Source organism: Suricata suricatta, chromosome 7, assembly GCF_006229205.1.
Source record: "Suricata suricatta isolate VVHF042 chromosome 7, meerkat_22Aug2017_6uvM2_HiC, whole genome shotgun sequence".
Taxonomy (NCBI): Eukaryota; Metazoa; Chordata; class Mammalia; order Carnivora; family Herpestidae; genus Suricata; species Suricata suricatta.
This window is the reverse complement of record NC_043706.1, coordinates 18,255,227-18,280,000: the sequence shown is the minus strand read 5'-3', so window position 1 is coordinate 18,280,000 and position 24,774 is coordinate 18,255,227. Positions and strand designations below refer to the sequence as shown.

Genomic DNA, 24,774 nt, shown 5'->3' with positions numbered 1-24,774 from the left:
AATTGAGCGCTGGGTGCGAGAGAAAGGTAAATGGTTTATTGGTGAGATGTCAGCATTTATTATTACAGAGATCAGGAAATGCAAAGGAATAGGGCAAATCACTAAGATTATGTTACCTTTCATCCTATTCTTTTAGCATCCTCTACAACAACGGTTCTAAATTTAAGTGTATATAAGGATCACCTGAGAAGCTAGTTAAATAGTGGATTTCGAAGTCTCCCCCAGAGATGCTGATGGAAAGATGTGAGGCTCAGGAATCTGGATTGGTTTTTAGGTGATGCTTCTGATCCAGGTAATCTTAGAACTATAGCTTTAAAAGTATGGTCTACAGTAAAACTACCCATTACTGGAAAGGAAGAAAGCAAATGAGAAGGGACGTAGGAAATGATAGAAAAAGTACATATTTCTCTCTAACCCCTGTTCCTGGCACAGAGCTTCTAACATCCTTGTTATGTTCTACAGGATAAGAAGAGTAGAAACATCTTTTGTTCTAATTTCTAATATTTGGTCTCTGACCCTGACACAAGTTTCCTCAATCCCGTGGAATTCCCTAGGTGATGGGAGGGTCTTTTGTTCTAATGAGGCAGCTCTTGGTGTGGTCCTGGTCAGGATGAGGAGCCAGTCACTAGAAAGATCAAGCCATGATTAGAAGCTTGGGAATTTCCACCCCTCCCCTCATCCCCCAGGAGGAGAGAGGGACTGGAGACTGAGTTAACGATCGATCAAGCCTACTGATGAAGGCTCCATAAAAATCCCAACAGTATGGAGTTCAGAAAGCTTCCAGGTTGGTACAGCAGTGAGAGACATATGCCTGGAGAAAACGTGGAAGCCGTGAGACCCTTCCCTTAGTTTTTGTCCTATGGGTCTCGTTCGCTGTTCTTCTGAATCCTTTGTTACATCCTTCCTAATAAACCAGTAAACAGGTTTCCCTGAGTTCTGTGGGAAACTCGTGCAAATTAATGAACCCGAGGAGGGGATCCTGGGAATACTGATAGCCAGCCAGTGAGTCAGAAATACAGGTGACAGCCTGGGACTTGGGCTGATGTCTGAGATGGGGGAAGTCTTGTGGGACTGAACCCTTAACCACCTGTGGGATCTGACGCTATCTCCAGGCCGATAGTGTCAGAACTGAATGGAATTATGGGACAGCCAGCTGGTATCATGGAAAATCACTTGTTGTGTGGAAAATCCAAAAATCTGGTATCAAAAGTACTGAAAAGAATAAAGGGAAACACACAGGGGGAGTATGTTCTTTCTAGACACGGAGAAAGAGAGATCAAATCAAAATGTTACTTATTAAGAGATGTTTTTTCTTTTTTCCTCCCAAATCTGAACTCTTTAAAAATATATGTAAGAACCCAAAATATGATAAACACTCAGGTAAACATAAACTGACTCTTATATACATTAAAAATCAATTTTCATAAAATCTGTGCAAATCATTTAACTTCTAAAGAAGAATGAAAAAGATCAAGTAATCCATTTTTATAAGTATTGCTTTCTTATGCTATGCACAATTTTATTTTTAAAAAAAGAGTAAATACATCCACCTTCCAAATAAAAACAAATGACACACCATCAAATACTTCCTTTTACCTTTTTCAAGAAACAATTCACAGCCAAATACATTTAGCACATTCAGGCTTTGATCTCCAATTTCAGCTAACCAGTAGGGTAATAGTTACATTTGAGGTCACGATGAGGTCTTGACCTCCCTTATAGCTTTTTTCTTCAAGGAAACTTCCATTCTTCGTCATCAGCTTTCAAATAATCCACTAGTTGTCCAGGTTTTAATACCTAACATCAGAGCAAATATGTGAACCTGAATGAAGGCTAGCAGAATTCACTAAAAGATGATTTTCACACTTGGTTTCTTATTAGAATGTGCATAATGTAAAGGTGACTAAATTCTTGAGAAGCAAGGGTAACATATATTTCCACAACAGTAAGCCATTCCATGCATGTTTTATGTGTCCACAAGTAAATTGGTCATCTGACATGATATTGTAACATCTTTATTTCTTTAAAAGTTCCATTATTTTTCTTCTAGAAAGAGCAGATTACCAATTTATTCTGAGGTAAAACCTAACTTTACAATCAAAGCCTACAACATATTGAGCGATAGAATTCTAAATAGGAACATTGGAAAAACTCATTCAAGAATGATTTCTACATTCAAATGCTTTTTTTCTTTTTTGGAAAGCTAGGGTGAGAATTGGCACATGCAAATTTTGCTGCCTGACTTCCCCATGTCTGATTACAGCTGGTGGAGAGTTCATAAAAGAGCAAAGCTAACTGTCAAAGCCCATTAGCAGCTGCAAAGGGGGAGACAAAAGAATAATACCACCATTATCATTTATAGTTGTTCATTGAGGTGAATTGAGTCCTACTTTTTTCCTACCTGAGCACAGAAGGGAACATGTCATCTCTAAAAATAGTGCATTTATATCCCAATACTGTGTCTTTGTCCATCTTGGCATCCAGTATAGTTTTAAGACATTGTCTTCCACAAAAACGAGCAAAACTAATGCCAAATTAAAATGTTTTGAAGTTGTTAATTGCTGATAGCATTCTAAGAAGATTAAAATATCTCAGTTAAATGACCAAAATAAATATAGTTATTAAAATCAGACTTGTGTTTGAGTATGATTGGGTGATATTGAATTGAATAATATTGAGAGAATAAAATTATGAGTAAAAAGCATAGGGCCCTCAACTTTACAGAGCTTACAATCGAGTAGGGGAGAGAGATATTAGTCTAAATGTGTATCTATTAATTGTACAGGGTTAACTGAGAACAGTATATGAGACTGCACTACTCAGTAAACTAGGTTAGAGGGTCAGGGAAGGCTTAGCTAAAGAAATGACATTGAGTTGTGCTTGAAAGGGGGAGTAGGAGTCAACCAACAAAGGATTAAATGATGGAGGGTATGAGAGGGGAAGCAACGTGGATGCTACAGTTGAGGGCAAAGTATCTGTGATGGAAAAGCCAGTAAAAGTATGACATATCCAAGATAAAGTGCATGGGGCTTGAGCACACAAAGCTGAGGGGAAATGACCCCAAATAAGTCCAGGGCAGGCCAACAGGGCAGCCAGTGAATACCACTGCAAGGTTTTAGGTTAGTTGTATGTGTGCATGAGTGAATGCATGTGTGTGCTTATGGACACTCTCACACTGGACTTAGAACAGATAGTGTTTGTGCTTCAATCACTGGTTGGGGACGTGGAGAAAAACCTGAAGTGTACATGTGCAGCCCGAATAAGAAGCTAATGACTTGGTGCACATCAGAGGTAATGGAAAATTGCCCTGAGATCATCAGGACTCAGCAATGACACTCTGGCTCAGAATGGTCTGGATGGCCCACGGGGACAGTGGACAAGGGCCAGGTTTTCAGGGAGAGAAGATAGGCTATGTCTTTGGTTTTGAACCTGTTGAGTTGGAGCTGCCTTTGAGACAGCTATGTAAAGATAAGAACTGACTAGTACAGACTAAGAGCCCTCAGGGTAGACCAAGGCTAAAGTTATTTGAGCAGTGAGATGAGTTCTAAAGAATATATAAGATTTTAATGTACAGAGACCGAGGGACATTCCAGAAAAGAAATGTGTAATCACACGAAAGTAGGAACATATAGAGTCTGCTCTTTCATTAACCACTAATGTAAAGTATTTTTTACAACATAATTTAATCAGGACTTTAAAAACATTAGGCCCTAAAAGCCATTAATCCATTATTCTCTTTCCATAGTCCAATGGAATGTTAATTTTAAAGTAGACTCACGTAAAGATGCAATAACAGCCTTATAAAGCCTAAGCTCCTACATTCTACGAAATTTACAACCTCTCTTTTCCTATAATCACAATTTATCCAAAAATTTCTAGAATTCCCTTCAGAATTATGCATCCTTTTTAATGGCAAAAATGTCTTTTAAGCTTCTCAGCTATTTCCATAATTTGTTAAAATATTTGATAGATTTTTGGCTCCCCCCCACTCACATTCAGTGTACAGAACACGTTTGATTGAATACACCCCACTATTAATAATAGTTTGCAAATGAGTTCATTCTTTATTCAATGAGTTTATATTCAAGCTTTTAATTAAGGTCTGTCTCATTGATTGTACGTGAATATCCTTTCTTGAGAGGAAAAGAAATGCCGAGCGACAGTAAGCTTGCAGGGACTTGCAGGGGGAAACAAGGAAGCCAATCTTATCTACATCAGAGACAACACGTGTTGGATAAGTCATTTCTCCTAGGTCTTGTCATGGAAAAGCTGAAAATACCACTCCTCTAGAAAACACCAAGTTTTGAACTCCCACATAGGGTGTATGAACAATAAAACACACATTTCTCTTTTTAAGCAGGTCAGAAGAAAAATATTTTTAGAACTATTTCCTAAGTCCTTACAAAGAGGAAACTGACTTGTAATTTTTCAGATACAGGAAAAGAATAAACTTTGAAAGCAGTGCTGATTGTTTCTTCTTTTTTGACTGAGGACAAACTGAAAAGCACAAGTAGAATTTGCCTTCTGTAAACTCCTTGCAAAACAATTCAAATATCTAATTTAATTGCTTAATCTAATGTGACATGAAAGAGAATGCCATCAACACAGATTCATTTAACTGAGCACACAGTGAAATTATACTCAAGAAATTGGTTACTGGTTTCAAAACCTAGGACGCTGACTATGTCCTTAACATATTTATTATCGTGAGGTTATCAAATGCGGTAAGCACTGCAGTGTATTGTAAAAAAGAGATTTCTCTTTTAACTTGTTAAAAATATTTTTACCAGGTTTCCAGGAGTTTCCTTGTTGACGTAAAGTTTACGTTGGGAGCACAGACTCTTCAGAGATGGCATATATTTGAATGCAACTAGTAAACTAAGATTTCTCATACAATGCCAGGTATGTTATTTATTTCAATATGTATATTATTCTGGGGTGATTAAATAGTATTATAAACTTACTATTTGATGAATTTCCTCATGATTAGAAACATGAAAGTGTGCCAATTCTAGAACAATTTCCATACCATCATCAACATTAGTGAATTTGGTTGAGCACCTTTCATGTTCAGGTTCTACTCTACATCCAGGGAATCTGGAGATTTTAAAAAATAAACAGTCCCTGTTATCAAGGGCCAAAAATCTAATGGAAGAGAAAAAGACATATAAACAAAAGGAGTAATTACATTATAGAGTGGTCGGACTGGAGAAGTGATCAGTGGTGGCTTTATAGTGAGGTAAGTTTGTATATAAATTTAAAAACCAAATATTAGTTTGGCAGATAACCAACTTGAGGAAAGACAGTGCAGGGAAAGGACATAGTATTTCCCAATAAGGATAGAGGCATCTAAAAGACCTCATATGTTTATGGAGCTGTAGGTAATTATGGATCACTGGAATTCAGGAAGAAACTAAAGGGCATTGTACCAGAAAAGTAGATTTACAACTCAATCGCAAGAACATGTACTAAAAGAAGCGTCTCCTCGGTGGCTCAGTCGTTAAGCATCCGACTCTTGGTTTTGGCTCAGGAGGTGATCTCACGGTTTGTGGGTTTGAACCCCATTCTGTGCTAACAGTGTGAAGCCTGCTTGGGATGCTCTCTCTCTTCCTTTCTCTGCACCTCCGCTGCTTGCTCGCACTGTCTCTCAAAAAATAAATAAATAAACATTTAAAAGCACCATGATCTTTTCCACATCTGCAAACCCCCTTTAAAAAAAAAAAAAGAACATCATACACTGAAACATGGCAAGCTATTCAAGAATTTGCATAGAGAAGTGACAGGATTTTATATGGGTTTTATTTTTTTTAAGTTTATTAGAAGAGAGAAAGAGAGAACATGAGCAGTAGAGGGGCAAAGACAGAGACAGAGACAGAGTCCCAGGCAGACTCCATGTCATAGCACAGAGCCTAATGTGGGGCTTTGAATTCACAAACTGTGAGATCATGATCTGAGCTGAAATCAACAGTCAGACACTTAACCAACTTAACCAACTAGTGCAAGGAGAAGAATGAAGTCTGTGAATTAATAAAAATGTCAATTCTTCCTAATACTTTAAGGTTTTTAGTGAAATTTAATTCAAATGCTAATAAAGTGGTTGTTTTGTTTTGGTGGAGAAAACATGACAGTCATCCTCAAATTCGTTTTATATTGTTAAGCTAATTATTTACATTAAATATCTCATTTGATCCTGCAGTCTTAAAAAATAAATATTGGGATGCCTGGATGGCTCAGTCAATTAAGCATTCAACTCTTGATTTTTTTTTAATTTTTTTATGTCTTTTATTTATTTTTGAGAGACAGAGAGAGACAGTGTGAGCAGGGGAGGGTCAGAAAGAAACGGACACACAGAATCTGAAGCAGGCTCCAGGCTCTGAGCTAGCTGTCAGCACAGAGCCCGATGCGGGGCTCGAACCCACGAAACATGAGATCGTGACCTGAGCTGAAGCCGTTGCTTAACCAACTGAGCCACCCAGGTGCCCCTCAACTCTTGATTTTGACTCAGGTCATGATCTCACAGCTCATGGGATCAAGTATCACATCAGGCTCCATACTGACAGTGCAGGGCCTGCTTGGGATTCTCTCTCTCCTCTCTCTCTACCTCTCCCCCACTCATGCTCTCTCTTTCTCTCTCTAAATAATAAATTTTTTTTTAAAGAGGTAAATATTGGAGTGCCTGGGTAGTTCAGTTGATTGAATGTCTGGCTTTGGCTCAGGTCATGATCTCACAGTTTGTGAGTTTGAGCCCTGTGTTGGGCTCTGTGCAGACAGTTCAAAGCCTGGAGTCTGTGTCTCTATTTTTCTCTCTGCCCCTCCTCTACTCATGCTCTGTATCTCTCCCTCAAAAAGAAACAAACATTAAAAAAAATAAAGAAGTAAATGTCATAATTGTGCCTATTTATTACATAAGAATTCTGAAGATGGAAAAGTTAAATATAACAACCAAATTCACTCTGATCCCATAGCTTATGTTCTTAAAAATGACATATGACTTTTTGTGGCAATATTTGTAATATTAGAAACTTTTAAATAATCGAAATGTGAAGCTATAGAAGAATCAATACATAAATTATGATATAGTCCTACAAGATATATAATCATAAAAATGTATACTGAAGCATACCAATGACATAGAAACATGCTTATAATGATAAATAGAAGAGATACGCATGGGAAAACTAGAGTTATATTATTATCTAATTAAAAGGAAAAGGACGAAGGAGAAAGAGAAGGATAATGATGAGACAGTATGAGAAAAAAGGATTAGGCATCGGGGTATACAAAGTGGGAAAGATAAAGGAAATATTTTAAAATATATCAATAGTGTTTATTTTGAAATTTTTGTAGTCACAGGTCATTTTTAATTTCTTTTTTCCACTCAGTTTTTATATTTCCTATAAGATAAATGTACTTTTATCATTAAAAAAAACAAAGGAATGCATTCTTTCTAAATAATTGATTCTAATGATTTCAATGGAATTACATAGCTGAACTCAGATATTATTGGAGACAAAGGATGAACATTTTCCAGTTACGTATCCTATAAGATAGGTACTTTTATTCAGATAATGAATCTAGTTTCAGAGAGGTGAAGTAACTCAGCCAAGGTCAACGCAACAAGTGAATGAAGAGCTAGGATCAGAAACCAGGCCAATGCCTCTCCGGCGCACACTTTAGTTCTTGTGTGTTTTATTGAGGTGAAATTCTTAGAACATAGAGGTAACTATTTTAAAGTGAAGACTTTAGTAGCATAGTATATTCCCAATATTGTACAACTGCTACAACTACCTAGTTCTAAAACATTTTCATCACTCCAGAAGGAAACCCTATAGGTATTAAGCAGGTGCTTTCCTTTTCTGCCCACTGCTAGCCTCTGGCAACCATCAATCTACATTCTGTCTCTATGGACTTGCTTATTCTGGATGTTTCATATAAATAGAATCATACAATGTGTGACCTTTTATATCTGGTTTCTTCTCTTTTGAGATTCATCTATGTTATAGTGTATATCAGTACCTCATTCCCTGTTATGGCTGAATAATATTCCATTGAATGGATATACCACAATTTGTCCATTCATCCCTTGGTGGACATTTGAACTGTTTCCAGCAACTGTGAATAATGCTGCTATGAATGGCCATTCTTTTAAAGACCGGTAAGAGTTCTTGATTGCTGAAAGCATTCTTTAGGCATGGAATTTTGTATGTAGAAGTAAAAGAATCAAATATCAAAATAGAGTAAAATCGCAAATTATTAGTTCCCAAGTAATCAGAGCTATCAAATAAGTTATTTTCTTTAAAGTGAAAGTCACTGTGCAGGTCAAAAGATTTGGACATCTAAATTAAAAAAAAATATCTATAAAAATCAGGGAAATTGTATGATTGATCAGTTTTTTATGGGGTAAATTTGAGAAGACTTGACTTTGAATGTTGAGCAAGTAACTATAGAATTCTTGTGACCAAGAGGGCCACTGACCTTTTCCTTCACCTCAGTCCCCTTTCCCACATAAGAAGACTCCATTTTGGTTCACATATTCCTAGGCACAAAATTCTTCCCTTATCAGTTTAATTTCACACTAAGTATTAAGTGAATGTTAATACAATTTTTTCTAATTATAAGGAGGAGTCACGATAAACAACCAGCATCCTTTTTTCAACCAGAATTCTGCCTTCTCCCCTACTCCCAAACCCTGATCAACTCCCAGATCTCCTATTCTAATAAACAACAGTGCTACTAGCATCTTCTTTTCTCAGAAATGTTGGTAACAGCCACACTCAAGACGGGTCTCAGTTTTTAACCAAAATGTCTGACTACACAATCATTACAAATAACTAAAGTGACTGTCCTAAGACGAATTCTGATGAATCAGATTTCTTTATTTTACCCGGAAACACAAGGTACAGTAGGAGATGAGTTCTCATTCACAGCATAGACAGGGGAGGAAATTGATGATAAAAAGCAATAAAGACAATTGAAAAGAACCAGAGTGGGAACCAATGAGCACCAGAAGCAAGAATTGGACCAACACAGAAGAGCTCTGCAATGTGCAGACCTAACAAGAAGGAAGAAAGAAGAAGTGGGAATCAGGACCGGCAGTAACTGAGCCTTTTTGTTTCCCTAGGAGGGCATGGATTTTTGCATTATGGGAAGATGAGAAGAAGAAAATAGTTCTTATGTTGGATTTAAACGAGAACTCACTTTCTGATAGAGACAACATGGAAAAACTTAGTGTAGGGTCAAAATCTTTCTCCTTGAAATAATCCCAATGATTAGCAATGAAACTCACAATACCTTTATTTCTCTCATGTTGAAATTTAGTAAAGACTTACATACAACAAAATGGGTTAATAACTGACATCAAAAGATAAATTGGAGATTAACTGTTTTTGTTATAATTAGTTAACACCTAAGCACCTAAAGAGCACACACCAGTTTGTAAGAGGAATATTAAGACCACAGTAGAGGGGGCCTGGGTGGCTCAGTTGGTTAAGCGTCCAACTTCAGCTCAGGTCATGATCTCACGTTCCGTGAGTTCGAGCTCCACGTCAGGCTCTGTGCTAACAGCTCAGAGCCTGGAGCCTGCTTCGGATTCTGTGTCTCCCTCTCTCTCTGCCCCTCCTCCACTTGTTCTCTGTCTCTGTCTCTCAAAATAAAATAAAGACATAAATAAATTAAAAAAAAAAAAAGACCACAGTAGACCCTACCAAAGACCCTAACTACTTGAAGGACAATTTATAAATGAAGAAATATAAAAAGAAAGGCCTAGTCTGAGAGTTTAATAAATACAAATTAGGGGTGCCTGGGTGGCTTAGTGGGATGAGCATGCAACTCTTGATTTCAACCCAGGTCATGATCCCAGGGTCTTGGGAATGAGCCCCATGTTGGGCTCCATACTGAGCATGAAGCTTGCTTAAGATTCTCTCTCTCTCCCTCTGCCTCTCTCACCCACTCTTTCAATGAAATGAAATGAAATGAAATAAAATATGAAATGAAATACAAATTAACCCAACACCAAAATATGTTATACCAATTAAATAAAATTATTTTGTTTTCATGTTCATCACTAGTGTAGACTAGAATGGAAATTGTAATATTAATCATCATTGATAACAGTGAAATCCAGCATGGATTGAGAATTCAATATAGAAACACGACTGGCAAAGTGTTTCTACTCTTGGATATAGTCATGTCTCAGCTGAAAATGGTGCCTAAACCAACTCATGGTGGAAAACTACATACACAAAAATGTTTATTGTGGAGTTATGTATAAGATATTTGGAAATAATTCAGTAGATGAGTAGTTCAATAAATTAGAGTATACTTTATGAAATCTAGGACATTAAAATGATAGTTATGAAGGTGTGTAGTAACATAGCCAAGGCTTGTTCTGAGTTCAATTTAAAACACCAAAATATAACAAATTCTTTTTGTTCTACCATGATGTAGAAATTATGTACACTTAGGGATATGTACACTTAGGGGAAAAAACCTCAAACTACTACTGAGTAAATTTGCTTGGGGCATTAAGGTTAAGATTTTATTTTTGTCTTTTTGTTGTGTAGAAATCCATTTCGGTGGCTATGATATTTGTTTAGCAAATGTGGCTACCTAAATGCCACGTTAATAATAATTCACATTTGCAAGTATCAAGTTACATTTGTACATATAAAGTTGTTTTCAGCTACACAGAACCCGTGTGATCTATTGCTATTGATGGGACATTGCTTTGCTCAGTATTGTTCCATGCTCCTCAAACACTTGAAGATTCTACCATATAATTTAAAAAGAGACTTGGTGGAGCACCTCGGTGTTTCAGTCAGTTGAACATTTGACTTCAGCTAATGTCATGATCTCATGGTTCAGGCTGGTGAATTTGAGCCCCGCATTTGGTTCTGCACTGACAGTGCAGAGCCTGCACAGGATTTTCTTTCCCTCTCTCTGACCCTCCCCTACTCGCACACATGTGCACTCTCTCTCTCTCTCTCTCTCAAAAATAAATAAACTTAAAAAATAAAAAGAGATTTTGTGAAAATCATTCTCAAAACTGATCTTGGAGATCACTTTCTTTTCTATTCCCTAAAAAAGTAGCCATGATTCTTAACTGCTCTCATTAGCTTCTTCTTCTCAAGTATTTTTATTTTTTCCTTTTTTTAATTTAAATTTTAGTTAACATACCGTGTAATATTGGTTTTAGGAGTAGAATTCAGTGATTCATCACTCTCGTGCAGTGCCTAGTGCGTATCACCAGTGCTCTCCTTAGTACCCATCTCCCGTCCAGTCCGTCTTTCACCCACTTCCCTCCATCAACCCTCAGTTTGATTTCTATCATTAGAAGTCTCTTGTGGTTTGTTTCCTCTCTCTTCTCACCCTCTTCCTATATGTTCACCTGTTTTGTTTCTTAAATTCCACACATGAATGAAATCATATGGTATTTGTCTTTCTCTGATTGACTTACTTTGCTTACCATAATACATTCCAGATATAACCATGTCATTGCAAATGGCAAGATTTCATTCTTTTTTATTGCTAAGTAATATTCCACTTGAGACATATACATATATATCTATATATATATATACACACACACATATGTATACATATATATGTGTGTGTATACACACACACATATGTATACATATATATGTGTGTGTATACACACACACACACACACACACACACACACACACACACATATACATACCACCTCTTCTTTATCCATTCAGTTGATGGGCATTTGGGCTTATTCCACAGTGTGGCTATTGTTGATAATGCTCCCATAAACATTGGGGTGATTGTACTCCTTCAAATCTATATTTTTGTATCCTTTGGGAAATTCTTAATAGTGCGGTTGCTGGATCATAGGATTGTTCTATTTTAGTTTCTTGAGGAACCTCTATATCATTGTCCATAGTGGGTGCACCACTTTGATTGTTACCAACAATGCAAGAGGTTTCCCCTCTCTTCACATCCTCACCAATACTTTTTTCTTGTGTTGTAAATTATAGCCATTCTAACAGGTGTGAGGTGGTATCTCATCATGGTTTTGACTTGTATTTCCCGATAATGAGTGACCTTGAGCAATTTTCCATGTCTGTTAGCCATCTGGATGTCTTCTTTGGAAAAGTGTCTATTCATGTCTTCTGCCCATTTCTTAACTGGGTTATTTGTTGTTTGGGTGTTGAGCTTGATAAGTTCTTTACAGATTTTGGATACTAGCCCTTTATCAGATATGTTGTTTACAAATACCTTCTTCCATTCTGTAAGCTGCCTTTTAGTTTTGTTGATTGTTTCCTTCACTGTGCAGTTTTTTATCTTGATGAAGTCCCAATAGTTCGTGTTTGCTTTGGTTTCACTTGCCTTTGGCAATGTGTCTAGTAAGAAGTTGCTGTTGTCAAGGTCAAACAGGTTGCTGCTTGTGTTCTTCTCTAGGATTTTGATGGTTTCCTATCTGACATTTAGGTCTTTCATCCATTTTGAGTTTATTTTTGTGTATGATGTAAGAAACTAGTCCAGTTTCATTTTTCTGCTTGTCACTGTCCGATTTTTCCAAAATCTTTTGTTAAAAACACTGTCTTTTTTTTGATTGGATATTCTTTCCTGTTTTTTTGAAGGTTAGTTGACCATGTAGTGGTGGGTTCATTTCTAGGCTTTCTATTCTGTTCCACTGATCTATGTGGGGTTTTGTTTTGTTTTGTTTTGCACCAGTACCATACTGTCTCAATGATTACTGTTTTGCAATATAGCTTAAAATCCAGAATCGTGATGACTTTTGCTTTTCTGCTTCAGGATTGCTTTGACTATTCTTTTGCAGCTCCATACAAATTTTAGGATTCTTGTGAAGAATTCTGGTCATATTTTGATAGGGATAGGCATTTTCATTTTTAAATCAAACAGATGCTAAACTTTTACTAGAAAAAGAAAGTAAAGCTGAGAAAATAAACTAATATTAAGGATTCAATGCACTCTAAAAATTTTGTGTGAATGAATAGATAAATGGGTAAAAAGCGATTAGAATGTGTTACTTTATGACATCTTTGATATTAAATACTTTAATAATATGAAGTACTGGTAGTGTAGGGTAGTTCTGTTGGTATACTGACTCCTGGGCACCCAGGAAGCTACCCCTGCACACTTCCAAGGGATAGAAGTAGACCTAAACTATCATGTAAGTCCAAGCAAAGAATGAGGCAATGATCTAAGGATCATGGGGCTCTTTAGTTCAAATTTAGTACTTCTCAAACATTAATTAGTGGAATACTAATGATCCTCACTGTGTACATGAACATCCCTAAAAAATAATGTGGTTAGAAGTTAAATACAATGAAAAATGTTTTATGTTGCAACTCTCTTTACTATAGATTTGTTTTAATTCAACAATTTCTAAAACTTTCAAAAATTCTTATTGATTACTCATCAATCTCAATATTTATGGGATACTAGGAATATCAATCTGTTCATATCTCCTGGGACACTAGGAACACCATTTGGGGAAAGGATTCCTTTAATACAACTGCCTTATCCTTGTTTGATTGTAAGAGTCTTTGCTTTAACCACAACTAGTAGAAGAATTTCTTTCCTTCACCCAAAAGCAAAAGTACCTATTTTTTCCATTAACTTCAAATATTCACATCCCTGTGAAAGCCAACACATAACATTAAAAAAAATAATAATTGAACCACATAACTCCAGATAAATTTGGGAAATACACAATAAAGTGACCATCATATATGTTGTGTGTTGCATGAAAAACATATTTTGCATCAGTGGTTATTGTTCCCTATGAAAAAAAATGTGTGTAACAAGTCTCAGAATGACTGATGAAAATGGTGGTAGGATCATATATTACTCTGTTCTCGGCTAGGATTTGCTTCTCTCTTGGAGGTTTAAGGGTTTGTTTTGAAGGAGAAGGAAGGTAGCAAGTGAACTTGTGTTTCTTCTAAAACAAAGTGTTTTAAAAAGCAACAACAACTGCCTGTTGTCCAGCCTATAAGAATTAGTGTTGTTATATTGGTTCTAAGTGGCCATGTTACCATGGGTAGGAATTTGAGTCTGCATCAATGACCTCTGCAGTCTATATTGGAACTAGATAGACCAAGAAGGGCAATGGTGGAAGAATAAGTTGTTTAGCACCCATCGTGGGGTATCCACTTATCTTGCCATTGCTTTGAGCATCCTGGGAATTCACCGGAGGTCTCTTTCTCATATGTAGTTTTCCTTAAAGGTAACAACCACGCTAACACCATAGCCAATGCAAAATTCAGAAAAGAACAAGAATGCTTTTTCCCCCTACACTACTAGAGTTAGAACAGTTTTTCAAAGCCTTTAGACTCCAAGTCCATAGGCTTGTGTGATAGAGAGCTGGGCTTCCAAGGAAATTACATTTATGGCAAAATTACCATTTACGTAGGGTTTGCAATGTGCCAGCCTGCGTTGATTGCTTTGCATGGATAATTTCATTTTAGATTCACAGCAATCCTATGACATAAACAAGTTTATTCTTGACATCTTAAAAATGAGAAAACTACAAAACAGAGAAGGTTAGTAACTTACCCCAGAGCACATAGCTTTTCCTCAGGGCTGGTCTAGACTAAAATGGAAATTGTAATATTTATGCATTATTGATGACAATGCAACCCACCATGATGTTGGAAAGAATATGGAAACATGTCTCACAGATTATATCTACTCTTTAGTAATTCTTCTGCTGATAATGGTAACATCTGGGCTTTGCTGACCCTAGAAGGACTGTTCCTCCCAAGTCAGTTCTGGAAAGAGTAAACAACAAGCCAATCAGAGCACCTCTCAAGTACAAACCAACCAAACCAGAGCCCATATCCCTAAACACCTCCTTTGTCATGCTTTCACTCTCTGGACCACTATCCACCTGCCCAGTTAGCCACAGGGCCAAGTACCAGTTAGGGAGAACTCCTATACCTGAACCTGCTGAAGTTATTCAAACTACACAATCCTCAACTTGCTTATTCTGCCTCTTCTTTTCCTTCCCTTGACACCACAATAAAACCTCTTCCACACAATTTCTCCCTCCCTCAAACTCCTGATGCTTCCTTGTGTGGCCCTCCAAACTAGGGTGTTCTTCTGTTGAGATCTATGAGTGTAACAATGTCTTCAAATGGCCCATGTCTCCTATCTCTTGGTCTCACCATATTTGAGAAACCTATGTTTTAAGACATGCTGTGATGTCAATATCTGTAGTCTTTCTGTCAACCATATGGATGCCTATTGTCATCATGTGTATACAAAGCCTGCTATGGGCAGTTAGGTAAAACCCTCCTATATCTGTCAGGGGCTTTTAAATATAGGAATAAAAAAATGCCACCAATGCCTTCAATAACCTTACATCAGCCTCACACGTCATTGTATTGCTGTTATAATGCAAAGGAATTTAAAGTTCTAGAAATAATTACCCCAATTTCTATAGTCAGATCAGATTAATAAGTAAATTAATACTGTTAATATCAGCTTTTTGGTATATTTTTGACACATAATGACTAGTTGATGGCTTAAGAAATTGCTTGTCTTGGTAAATTGCTATATCAGTCTGCATTAGACATTTGGAGTGTACATTTGAAAAGTATGATTTTGAGACTTACTTTTCTTGTTAGAGTTGCCTGAATGTAATTACCATCAATCCCAACATCTGGAATGAACAGGATACAAACTCAACGTTTTTGAAATTACCGTGTTTTTAGATTATTTATTTTAAATGGCTCAATTGATTTCTTCTTTTTTAAAAAAATATGGTAGGGGGAAAAATTTCTCCCAGGCTAAGACCTGATGAGCGGAGTTTTCGCCTAGAGCAAATTTTTACAGCTCAGTTATAAACCCCTGAAATAGGAGTTCATAATGGAAACAGCTGCTCAACCCTAACTATCGCGGGTGCCACTATAATAAAAACGGCAGGAGTTCACATTAACATTGACTTCCCTTTACACTCTTTCCTGTTACCCATCCATTAACCAAACTACACTACCTAATGGAGGTAAAGGCTACAGCTTTTACTCCCAACAAAAATAACAAGATAGGCAACTTACAGGTGGTAAATAACATATTCCCCCAAACATGAAAGTGTACAAAAATCCCCTGGAGGCTAATCTCCAATCTAAGGAATAGCATCCCACTCCAATGATTTCAAATTAGGAATAATATCCCAGCACACAAAACACTAAGCAATGACACTTATTTCCTGGGGTTTTTTTTGAAATGTATTACATTTCAATACTTATGGAGAGAATATAATTTCTAAAAAAAATCTCTCCTTTATAATGGTGCTATCTTTCTAATACATGCATAATATACTGACAGGCAGATGATTTCCTGAAATGAGAGACAATATTTGAATTAAAGTAACTAAATATTTCATCTATCGATACTACCACAGTGTGATTCAGACTAAAACATAAAGGAGTTTCACTTGAGTGCCAGTTTTGATATCCTTGAGAAAGAGGAAGAAACCAATATTCTTTAGTGCTTATTATACTCCAGGAGCTTAATGTCTATTATTTAATTCTTATAAGAAAACCTTATTATTACCCCCATCTACCTATGAGAAAGTTGGGGCTCAGAGTAGGTCAGTATCTTTTTCCTTTCATGGAGCTATGACAGTAGGATAAACCTCGATTTTTGCATGATGTAACTGCCCTATTGGCTTACAAAGAAGGAAGCAGAGAGAAGGTATCACATTTTTTTTTTTTAATCAGAAGACAATTGCCTTAGGGGCGCCTGGGTGGCTCAGTCAGTTAAGCAGCCAACGTCAGCTCAGGTCATGATCTCGCAGTACTTGAGTTTGAGCCCCAGGATGGGCTCTGTGCTGACATCTCAGAGCCTGGAGCCTGCTTCAGATTCTGTGTCTCCTTCTCTCTCTGCCCTTCCCTTGCTCATGTTCTGTCTCTCAAAAATAAATAAACATTAAAAAAAAAAAGACAATTGCCTTAGAGAGCTTTAAAGTTTGAAGACTTTATTCTGGAAGTTTGGGGGGCATATAAGGTGAGTCTACTATGGTTGCATAGAATTGGCAAGCAGCACAAGGTGCTGACCAACAGGATTGACCTGTCCATGGTTTCTTGTAGATTCTAAAAGCCAACCCAGCTCACCATCCAGTGAATTCCCACCTTCCTGGGTGAATTTGATGCTGTGGAATTTGCCTTACAGATATCTCTTTTATAATAATATCCTTTTAGAATCTTTAGTACCCATCATTTGGTCTTGAGTTCCATTCAGTACGAAACAATGTGACAACAGGAAAGGGCTACCACATAAGATCTAGTCTGTTTCAGCATGAAGGTAAGTTTGTTCTGACTTCATTAAAAGACTATAGGGCCAGCCAATTTTTTATTTGAAAGATCAATCAAAGACATCACTGCTTAAAATGTAAATATTTAAATAACTGGTTTGGTTTATTTTTTTCTGAAGTAGGCTACACCCCCAGTGCAGAACCCAACACCAGACTTGAACTCATGACCTTGAGATCAAGATCTGAGTTGAGATCAAGAGTTAGAGGGTTAACTGACTGAATCATCCAAGTGCCCCTAAATGTGTGGTATTTTAACATAATCACCCTCTGAACCATTTTTTAAAACAAAGCTGAGATCTTAGTCGTGAAACAGGTAGGAGGAATGAAGAAGACTGAAATCCCACAATCTCCAGCAAGCCATCTTGACAAACTGGAAATGGCGTATTGATTTCTACCCAACATAACTCTGTCTGAGCATGCAACATCCCTGCCTCTTCCCTCATTGCAAAAAAAAATACAGTGGTGCCATTGTCTCTAATGCAAATGGCTTAGATATTGACATTGTTTCTGAACAAGGGCATTATTTATATTGTCACCCATATATCCTATGATCTTTTCTGTTCCAGACTGATATAGAAAAGTAAGTTAACAACTACCACTCTTTGATTCATTTGTGAGATACAACCCAGAATATGTCCAAGTGAATAGTTTAAATAAATAGTTTTAATAAATATTGTTCTTTTAAAGATAGCCAGTATTAGCAAGTAAAGATTTCTTTTATATTATAGGTATATATTTTCTTTCTAAAATTTATATAGATAGATATAGATATAGATAGATATATAATCTGTATAGCTTTGGGAAGCTCTTAGAAGTAATGTACAATATCTTTTCTGGAAAATGTACAATTTACATATATATGATATTGTATATATAATTTCAGAAAAGTTAAAAGACTTCTTTGCCTACCTATGAGGCTCGTAGACATACAAAAACTCTATGTTAAGACCTTTGATTTCAGAAACTACAGTAAGTATAATTGTTTTTCTCAAGATTCCTCTGGGACACATGTGAAATATGAGATTCAGAATAAGAAATTTAGATTCCATTCCTTAGATCTCCTTCTGTATTACTTTAAAAAAATACCTTCGTTACACTTCTTGACCAGTCTCCTTTGGACCATGATAGGACCAAGGTCATTGGAGGTTCATCCTTGCACATTTTTAAATCAAATCATTTGCAAGGCAGGAAAACTAGTGAAAGGCATCCGACTTCCTAGATACACAAACACACCTGCAAACACATATGGCTTTTAGAGCAAAAGCTACTTGCTTTGGAAAGCTTCAAAATTGAAGAGAGTTGTTCTAGGACCTTATAAGTTCTACTTACAGATATTCTGTGTGATCTCTCACCAGCTTTTTTGGCATCCAGGCTTCTTGTGCTTACCAAAGGATGGTCCATTACAGGATTTTCTTTGACCTTGAAAAATACAGAGGATGCCATTATACATTTTATTAAACTGTATTACACAGCACCATAGCCGTGGTTCTCAGAGTGTGGCTCCTAGACCAACAGCCAGCAATCTGAGGAACGTGTTAGCCAAGCAGACCCTCAGCCTTGCCCCACAACGTGCAGAAACTCTGGAGATGGGCTGCCCCGCTTTGCACAAGCCCTCTAGGGGACTCTGGTTGGGGGCTCACCGCTTTACCGAGCCTCCCTGTCCACAGGAAGCCATATTTTAACAATAATCTGGGCCCCCCTGCCCTGAGTCCCAGAAGTGACACGCCAGACTCCTCAGCCCTCCAAGACTGGCAAATCATTTCCCTTAACAACACCCCACTCTCCGCATCAAAACTTGCTTAGAATTCTCTGTCCACCTCATGATAAAAAAAGACTAAGTTTCCAAAGATCAAACAGATTGAAATCTGGGCATTTGAGGGAAATGTGGATTTCTTGCAAGCATAAGTCCCACTCAGTGTACTTTCTATGCTTGGATGAGAACAGAAAATCCAGTTTAAGTAAATAAACAAATGTATCTGTTTTTTTTTTTTTTTGAAAGATGTGTTTACTTAATTTGAGGCTTAAACTCTTCAGTTCATAAAAGTCCAAGTGAATTTTACTAGCAATTTCCCTGGAAAGCCACTGATGATAATTATTACTGAGGGGGGAAAAAAAAACCCCAACACTTTAAATTACAGTTACAAATCATACATATATATTTTTTTACTTTTAATTTTCACCATATTGTACAAATACATCTAATTATTCTCACACTACATAGTATGCTATAAAGTGCCTTAGGCGACTGATTGGTTTATCAATTCAATTAGAAAGTTGGTTGTTTTGATTAACGTCAACTATTATCTATTATAATGAGTATCATAATGCCATCTAATTAAGACAAAGAAAGTGCTTAAAAATTTCTAAACCTATTGCTGGTATGGGTAAAAATTAAAACAAAAGCTGTCTGATTTCATTCACTATGGAAACAGCCCCACAATTCTCTCTCAGGAATCACTGCATTCTAGAACTCTGTAAAAATGAGTGCACATGGTGATCTCAGGAGGCATCAGGATGTCTGTGTGCTCTTTCCGAAGAAGCAGGGAAACGGAGCTGGTCAGAAGACACGGTAGTGTTTAGTGTTTACCACTGGATTTCAAGCCAGAAGAAAATGAAGTACAACCTTTCTTTTCCACGATACGCACCCTAAAACTAATCCTGCCCTAAAACTAAGCACCTCAGTGCTTCTCAAAGGCCTTTACTGCCAAAAGTCCCAAGGGCACGACGGATCCTACTAGGCAGCAGGGGGGGGACTTGGGTTAGGACACTGTAGGATGGGGCAGGACAGCAGGGTCGTCTGCCCACCCCCCCACAACCAGTGAGTGCCCCCCGCGAGCCCCAGAATCCTAGGTCCTCTGAAACAAGGTCCAGATGCCCAGACTGTGCCCTTGGGGAATCATTGAATTAATAGCTTTGTACCTCTGTTGTCCTCTCAATATGCACACAGTCCCAGAATTATCCTAAGAGGAAATTGATGATCCTTTTGGAGGCTGACTGAAGAGTAAAAAGATCTTAGTCTGCTCAGGTCACCATAAGACAACACCGCAGATGGTGTAGCCGGAAACAGCAGACATTTATTTCTCACGGTTCTGAAAGGCTGAAAGTCCGAGATCAAGGTATTGGCTGATGCAGTTCCTGGTGAGGGCTCTGTGCCTGACTAGCATTCAGCTGCCTCCTCACTGTGACCTCACAAATAGGGAAGAAAAAGAGTTCTAGTGTCTTCTATTTAAGGGCACCAATCCACCTTTAGGACCTCACTTAACCTTAATTATCTCTTTATGCCAAGAACGGTCACATTAGGGATCAGAGGGTTAACATATGAATTTGGTGGGGGGGGATACGACTCAGTTCACAGCAAGAACTACATTGATGCCAATGGTTTTTTAACTCTATAGGACCAATTCAGAGACGGCACCTAGCTGTAGCTGTAGTAAAATTATATTCTTTCAGGTGTCGTACCTCGGAGGGGGAAAAGGGACAGAAAAATAAGTTAAATTTTATAGAATTTACTGCTTATAGAGTGCCAAGTTTTCTGAATTTGGACAAGACGAAAATTTTTTGAATTTTTTAAATGTTATTTTATTTTTTGAGAGAAAGAAACAAGATGTGAGCAGGGGAGGGGCAGAGAGAGAGGGAGACACAGAATCTAAAGTAGGCTGCAGGCTCTGAGCCATCAGCACAGAGCCCGAGGTAGAGCTTGAGCCCACGAACCTTGAGGTCATGACCTGAGCTGAAGTCGGGTGCTTAACCGACTGAGCTACCCAGGCGCCCCTGGACGAGAAGGATATCACTGAATACTTACATAACTCAGATAGTTCTTTGGGTTGGCCTGGGTGTCCTGAATTCTTCCCACAATTCTCAGTGTGTTTCTGCTTCACTAACTTAACTTTTTGACCTGTGAACGCTAAGATTATCATTTTATGATGTGTCCAAACAAAAGGAGACACTTGAGTCAAAATGTTAGATTCTCCAGATTCTCTTAATCCATTTGCAAAGAATTGTTATCTGTGAGTCAGATATTTTCAGTAACATGGCTCAGTAGTCCTGTGTACTTTTGCATTTTTTATTTAGTTTTTTTTAATCATGGTAAGTGTACTCTTTAACCTTCATCACCTGTTTCACCCATCCCCCACTTACCTCCCCTCTGGTAACCACCAGTTTTTTTCCATATATTTAAAAAAATTTTTTTTAACATTTACTTATTTTTTTGAGAGAAACAGAGCAGAAGCAGGAAAGAGGAAGAGAGAGAGGGAGACACAGATTCCAAAGTAAAATCCAGGCTCTGAACAGTCAGCACAGAACCCAATGCAGGGCTCAAACTCACAAACCATGAGATCATTACCTGAACCAAAGTCGAATGCTTAACCGACTGAGCCATCCAGTGCCCCGTGTGCTCTCTATATCTAAGAGTCTATTTCTTGGCCTCTCTCTCTTTTTTCTTTGATTGTTTTGTTTCTTAAATTCCACATAGTATTTGTCATTCTCTGACTTATTTCACTTAGCATCATACTCTCCAGCTCCATCCATGTTGGTTGGAGATTTCATTCTTTTTTAAGCCTGCCATTCATCTATCAATGAGCACTTGAATTGCTTTCATGGTTGGACTACTGTAAATAAAGCTGCAATAAACATAGGGACGTGCATATCCCTCTGAATTAATTTTTTTTTGTATCCTTTGGATAAATACCCAGTAGATCTATTGCTGGATTGTCACGTAGTGCTATTTTAACTTTCTGAGGCATTTCCACAGCAGCTGCACCAGTCTGCATTCCCACCAACAGTGCAAGAGGGTTCCTGTTTCTCCACAGCCTCACCAACACTTGTTTCTTCCTTTTTGCATTTTCGATGAATTGGTTTTTGCGGATAATGCTGATCTCACACACACACGTGCTTGTAACTACAACTATGGCAACATCCATGAGCTTGAGCATAAACAAGTTTTAAAAGATTGAGAGAGGGGCGCCTAGACAGCCCAGTCAGTTAAGCATCTGACTCCAGCTCAGGTCATGATCTCACGGGTCGTGGGTTTGAGCCCCGCGTCGGGCTCTGTGCTGACAGCTCAGAGCCTGGAGCTTTCTTCACATTCTGTGTCTCCCTCTCTCTCTGCTCCTCCCCCACTCATGCTCTATTTCTCTCCATCTCAATAATAAGTAAACATTTAAAAAAATTTTTAAAAAGATTGAGAGATTTCATTTCATTGTAGGATGAATACTTCTGTGGAAACGTGGTTTTGATGATAAAATGTACGTTGAATGAAAAGCCAGTTTCCTGGCTTCCTAACCTAAACTGTGTTTTTTGCTTTTTGTTTGTTTGTGGTCAGGATTGGTCTTGAAACCACAACCATCAGGAGTTAACAATGTGATGTGTTCGCGTATGTGCATATATATACCTATATGCAAGCGTTTGCACATATACAGATATATGTATATACCCACAAATATGTGTGTGAGTATGTATTTCCCACCTGTAGTATAATATAATCTCTCTTTCCAATTGCCATGATCTATCTGAAAACAACAGTTGGTTTTCGTTCCATGAAGGAACAAACTGATTCCTTCAGGTGCAGACGGTGGCTTCTTAATGGCAAAACCTGACTGCTTCAGCAAGCTGATTCAGCAAAATGAACTCGGAATTGGTCTATTAGTCACAGTGAGAGGAAGCTTCAAACCAGAATGACTCACTTGTATATAATAAAGATGGAAAGTGGTCTTTCAGAGAGTGGTTCTCCTCTCCACCTTTGAAGACATTGCCTCTCATGACTGATAGGTATCAGTTGTCAGGCAGCCACATTTACCTGAACAAACGTGCTGAGCAGGGGGTCAGTTCAAGTCTCTGATTTAAGGTGTGTTAGACAGAAGGTGTGGAGATGCGTCAGGAGAACACTTATTCCCTCCTGTTTCTCCTTTCCCTTTCTCACAAGTTTGCAAGGTTCCTAAACATTTCCAACCCACATCCCTGTTGCATCCTCGGCAGAGCAAAGCCCTCATTTTGTCCTGGTTGGGTGTCTCTGAAGCTGCTTACACAGACCTATGATTCTAGTCCTGTTTTTCCTGTGTTCCTTTCAAGTTGTACCATTTGAAAGGAACAAAAGATAATGAATTAGAGACATTTTGAACAAGAAATTCATTTGCCTCAAATAGAAATATCACAATCAAAAAAAGTGAGTGACGGGGCACCTGGGTGGCTCAGTTGGTTAGGCGTCTGACTTTGGCTTAGGTCATGATCTCACAGTTTCTGGGTTCGAGCCTCTCATCAGGCTCTGTCCTGACAGCTCGGATCCTGGAGCCTGCTTTGGATTCTGTGTCTCCCTCTCTCTCTGCACCTCCCCCCCACTTAAACAAACAAACAAACAAAACATTAAAAATTTTTAGGGGCGCCTGGTGGCTCAGTCAGTTCAGCATCCAACTTCAGCTCAGGTCCTGATCTCAGTGGTCTGTAAATTCAAGGCCCACATCGGGCTCTGTGCTGACAGCTCCGATCCTGTAGCCTGCTTCAGATTCTGTCTCTCTCTCTCAAACACAAACATTAAAAATGTTTTCATTAAAAAATGAAAAACCTGTGTGTGTGTGTGACTATAAAAAAAAGACCGTATACGAGAGGAAAATTGAAAAGTTTAATCTACATGAATAAAGCAGCACCTTTTCTTGATGCTTTGATGCTTTCTTTTTATTTTAAAACCTTCTGCATGAAACAGAGAAATGTCTAAATTCATATTCCATGAGATCTGTGAGCTCAGCTCTTGCTGCTTCTTTAATGTGATGTTAGGACATGAGCCCATTACTATAATGATCTGATTGGTAAAGAGAAGCCATTAGACAGTTTTCTCCAAAAAGATAGCGGCCAGAAAGAAATAGTGATTACAGGGAGAAATGCTTTTTTTTTTCTAAAACTTCCATTTTGCCATTTTATCTACAGTAAAAAAAAAAAATTATTCTTCCGTGCCCAATAAATTCCCAAGAGTCTGGAGTTCTGATAATACTAGATTTCTTTACACGCACAGTAATTGTTGAATGCTCATTATAAATGGGTTTCCAAACTACAGTTTTGATGCATGCATATTGTTTCAATGAATGAAAATGTGCACGCACTGAGGGAAAAAAATACGCTGGAATGCCTGATAGTGTTTACTTTGCATTAAAACATGAAACACAGAAAAAAAAAAATCAAGCTGCTTGAATAACCTCGTCTTACCAATAGTATAAAGGCTACTGTGTTCACATGACCATTATTCAAGATGTATGTCTTCCTTTTCAGATTGGGGGCATATTTTTGAAGATTTCCAGTTTCTTTCTAATTTTATATCTTGGAAATGCTCACTGAGAGAACACATAGGCTCTTGGAGCAAAGCTGATCAAGAATCAATTATTCTGACTGCACAGGAAGGTATTTCTAGATTTTACAATCACAGCAGTGGGTTTCTGGAGGGTTCTTTTGCAGTATATATATATATATATATATATATA

At 37.7% G+C, this 24,774-nt stretch overlaps 3 long non-coding RNA genes across 4 annotated transcripts in view; 2 read left to right on the top strand and 1 right to left on the bottom strand.

Moving 5' to 3' along the window:
• Positions 1 to 217: 217 nt before the first annotated feature.
• Positions 218 to 8,031, top strand: LOC115296893. The gene is made up of 3 exons (XR_003911121.1): positions 218 to 292; positions 4,791 to 4,902; positions 7,987 to 8,031. It is a non-coding gene; the product is annotated as an uncharacterized LOC115296893 (long non-coding RNA).
• Positions 1,584 to 20,423, bottom strand: LOC115296891. Its single transcript, XR_003911120.1, has 3 exons — positions 20,231 to 20,423; positions 18,641 to 18,730; positions 1,584 to 1,797 (listed from the first exon to the last, which is right to left on the bottom strand). It is a non-coding gene; the product is annotated as an uncharacterized LOC115296891 (long non-coding RNA).
• Positions 19,804 to 24,774, top strand: part of LOC115296890 — a 5,528-nt gene continuing 557 nt past the window's right edge. The window contains exons 1-2 of one of the 2 annotated variants that reach the window (XR_003911118.1): positions 19,804 to 19,880; positions 24,566 to 24,694. This is a non-coding gene — a long non-coding RNA (uncharacterized LOC115296890). Of the gene's footprint in view, positions 19,928 to 24,565; positions 24,695 to 24,774 lie in introns of both variants that reach the window. The other variant, XR_003911117.1, reaches the window with a different exon arrangement.